Raw genomic sequence first — 4,710 nt, 5'->3', positions numbered from 1 at the left:
ATATGAACAATATTTTATTTCATTTTATTTTATTTTATTTATTATTTTTCTGTGGCTTCTCCACTGCTACTTTTTACAGGGAGAAGAGAGAGAGAGAAAGAGGGGGAGAGAGGTTGGTGGAAAGAATATGGGATAGGTGATGAATAAAAGTAAAAACAGTCGAGGGTGGATTGTTAAGGGGGAAGAGAGAAAGAGAGAGTACAACATCAACAAAGAAAATTTAAAAAAATAATAAATGGAGTCGGGAGGGGGGTGGGCAATATGGTGTGTGAATGGATGGATGGAGAATTTGCATGTGTGCGTCCCAAGAGAGGAAGAGAGAAATAGCGGAGAAATGTATGTACACACAGAACAAGGGTAGAGTAGGGTAGGGTAGATTACCACTCACAGCACAGTGATATGAGAGAGGTTGGCAGACAAACAGCCGGAGTGCTATTGGACATCTCAAATAGACAGATTAAGCTATATGTACGTGTGCGCACATGTGTGGATATATGCGAGAGAGAGAAAAAGAGAGAGAGAGAGATTCGAAGGAGAGGATTCACTCCACTATTACTCTGGCGTTCCCCAGTTTCCCTTCTTTCACAAGAGCAGAAACAAAACTGAGTAACAACAGAAAACACTCATAAAGTAATAAAAAAGATTCTGTAAATTCAAACACACGCACACACACACACACAAAATAACATTGCGACTGAATAAGACAGCCAATTTGAAAAAAAACAAACACACAGGCACTGTTACCTTTGAATCGGTTTGATTATTTCAAAGGTATTGTTGGAAAGATCAGCTTAAGATTAACCTTTAGCATTCAGATTACTCTGCCAAATGTAAGGCTTATTTATTCATATTTGAATTAATTATGTATTGTCTAATAGCTTAGAGATTTTGATGATGTTATTGGTTTATTTTTAGAATGACGTTGCAGGCAGGTGCAACAGGTTAGATCAGGCCAGTTAAAACATACAAGCAGGAGGTATATTTTGGCCACATACAAGCAATTCCCTCCATTTCCAATCTTCCATGAAAACATGTCCGACCAATGGGAATGATCTCCATACTTGGAAACGTGTGATGACAGTTGTAGAAAATCTGCCTCAAAATATTCTTCCCCATGCAAGCATGGAAAAGCAAACGCTGAAATTATATACTATATTTATCGATTATCCACACACAAGTGAGTAGACAAACAAAAGCAAGTGGCACTCAACACAATTAGTAGGAGTTACATACACATAAAATTATATATATATATATATATATATATATATACACACACACACACACACACACACACACATACAAAATTCAATAAGTTTGATTTGGCTCCAAGCAACTTAATGTTGCATAGAGCTGAAACAGACAGTTATTAAATATATTTTATACATATATATGTAAGTTATGATTAAAAAAATTTTAATAATACAGGGTGTTAAAAAAATCTCTCCACAGTGAATTTTTCCCATCCTGCACATCACCATGGCGCTACTTCATGAGGTTTTCGGTGAACAGATTATTTCAAAGGGACTTTGGCCATCAAGATCACCTGATTTAACACTGCCAGACATTTTTTTTTTTTTGTCTGGGAACAAATAAAGGATTAGTGTACAAGAATCACCCGAAAACCATTAAATACTAACTGCGGAGAGACTTTTTGAACAACCAGTAAATGTTGAACATGTAGCACTAGAAATAGTGAAGATTTACATTAAATGAGAGTGGCATTCATTCCCATGTTTAGGACTTTTTCAAGGATGAATGGAAAGCAGGTCCAACTAGAAAACCACACCAGACTAAACCAAACAAAACCAACCCAAACATAATCAGTTAATTGAAAATCTTCTGTACTGTTGTGTTAATCACCATGTGAGGGGCTTAAGATAATGATACAGTTTTGGCCTGTACAGAAGCAACACATTAGGGACCCTTAAGTCACTAATGGCAGGACTGAAGTCAGGATATGAACTCAACATAAGCCTTATGCTTGTACTTGGCTCCCAGAAGAATAATAATTATTTATAACATAGGTACAGGGCCACAAATTTGGCAGGGAGAAGGGTTAGTTGATTAAAAAGACCTCATTGGCACTACATTTTTATTAACTCCAAAAGAATGAAAGGCAAAATCCATCTTGGTAGCATTTGAAATCAGAATGTAAAGATGCAGAAAACTACTGCAAGGCATGTCTGATGCTCTACTGGTTTTCCAATCCATTGCCCTAATAACTGCTTCTAATTTAGTAGGCACAGGGCCAACAATTAAGTTGACCCAGGAATTTGATTTCGTTAATTCTGAAAGGCCGAAAGGCAAAGTCGGTCATGGCAGAATCTGAAATCAATACAAAGAACTGAATGAAATATCACAAGACATTCTGTCCAACTTCCGTCAATGCTTCCGTCAATCCGCAAACCTGACAATAACAATGTTTTTTTTCTATTATGGACACAAGGCCTGAAATTTGGTGGTCAGTAACCTCAACTCCAGTGGTTAACTGGCGCTCGTTTCATCAACTCTGACCAGATGAAAGGAAAAGATGACCTCAAGAGAACTTGAACCCAGAATGTAAATCAGACGAAATGCTATTAAGCAGTTTGTCCATCATGCTAACAATTCTGACAGCTCACTACCTTAATAATAATAATAATAATAATAATAATAATAATAATAATCATAATAATAAATAACAATAATGATTTCAAATTTTGGCACAGAACCATCAATTTCAGGGAGAGATGCAAGAAGATTACATCGATCCCAGTATTTACCTGGAACTTATTTCATCAACCCCAAAAGAACCAAAGACAAAGTCAAACTTGCTGGAATTTCAACTCCACACGAATTATCTGGAAGAAATGCCAAGCATTTTGTCTGGTGTTCTAATGGTTCAGACAAGTTTACCACCTTAATAATAATAATAATAATAATAATAATAAGGCACAAAGCCAAACACTATGGTGGAAAGATACTGACTGATACATACTTTAGGAGCAGGACCAATTTGCTGGGGTTTTCTTTACTGACTCCAGAAGGAAGATAGACAAAAGGTGTCTGCTGTGAGATCTGAACTTAGAAATGTTGAGATGGAACCAAACACTTCAAGGTACTTTAGTTCTTCTGACATAATGCTTTACACTTACTCATCACATTGCTAAAGAAATAGGAGAGAGAGAGAGAGTGGGGAAGAGAGGGTGGTGATGAGACAGAAACACCCCCCCCCCCTTATATACAAGCCTTTTATTTTTAGCCTACTTCAAATCATTGGGAAGGAGGGAGGTGGGCAGTGTGGAGAGAGTCAAATTAGCTCCAGATTGTTGCATTGAGATGAAAACCAGGTGATGCAGAAAAGTGGAAAGTGGTGGGAACAGTTCTAAGTCTGGTAAAAGAAAAATCTTTTTGAATTTAGGCATGCACATTTGGAGACATGTTTATCATTTAATGTCTGTTTTCCATGCTGGTATGGGTTGGCAGGAGCTGTCCAGCTGAAGTACTACTGTCCAGGCTACATGTCTGTTTTGGCATGGTTTCTATGGCTAGTTTACCTTCCTAATGCCACCACACACATATTGCAAGAAATTAAGAAGCAATGGAATGAGCCATCAGCTTCAAATAAATCTCTCAATGTATATATATGTACATACACACATACACCCAAGCCGGTGGAATTCTAAGTTGCAATGAGGGTTAACACTTGGATGAATAAATAAAGTTCTAATATATCAAATATCCTTCCTTCTGTAGGCATTTACATCCACATTGTTATGTGTTCACATACATACACAAATAAAGGAAGTCTATCTAGTGTCACACGGACAAATGCCACCCTGATTAAAACCAGGGTGTATTAGCCATTATGCTATATAAACGTGCAGGGTTAGACACTCGGATTCACAACTGGTTTAAATTTAACCCCTCAACACTTTGAGGGCTCTTTGCAATTTCATTAATGCTCATTTATTTACATTGTTTTGAACGAATCGCTGCATTATTCTCAAAGCTTCAAAATTTCGATGAGGTGAACTGCTTATTTCTAGGATGACATTACTGAGTAGGTGTGAGAGGCTGGATCCGGCCAGTTTGAACATAAAACGCACAATATTTGGGGGCAGATATGGCCAGTTTAAATCCCAAAGGGTTAAAGCCAACACAACGACCATGTATGTACCAGGCATCTAAACCAGCAGGTGGAAGCAAGTCCACTGCCTCACACTCACCTACTATAATTACTCATTCTATTTTTATCTTATTTGTGTACACACATTTAATACTCGTATATATATATATATATATATATATACATATATATATATATCACTACTCATTGCACCTGTCTCTGAGCATTGTTTCTAACCGATTAATATTAATAATTTCTTACACTGGCAAAAAAAAAAAACCCCCAGAATTTTTTTGAGGAGCAGGAACAGGTGATTGATTCTTGCTTTATTTTATTGATTCTTCCCCCTCCCCACCCTCCGCCCCAGAAGTCGATTGACTGGTACTTTATTTCATTGAACACCCCCGGAAGGATAAAAAAAAAAAGGCAAAGTTGATCTGAGCTGGATTCGAGCTCAGAATGTGGAAGGGATGGAACCAAAAATAGCACAAGATATTTTTTACATTGGCATCAAGGTTTCTGCAACTCCATCACTGCTTTTCTATTAGTAATAAATAATTTCAATCAGCCTAGGCATTTATTTCGTAAGCTGACTAGAG

The sequence above is a fragment of the Octopus bimaculoides genome, chromosome 14, assembly GCF_001194135.2.
Source record: "Octopus bimaculoides isolate UCB-OBI-ISO-001 chromosome 14, ASM119413v2, whole genome shotgun sequence".
Classification (NCBI taxonomy): Eukaryota; Metazoa; Mollusca; class Cephalopoda; order Octopoda; family Octopodidae; genus Octopus; species Octopus bimaculoides.
This window is presented reverse-complemented; position numbering follows the sequence as displayed.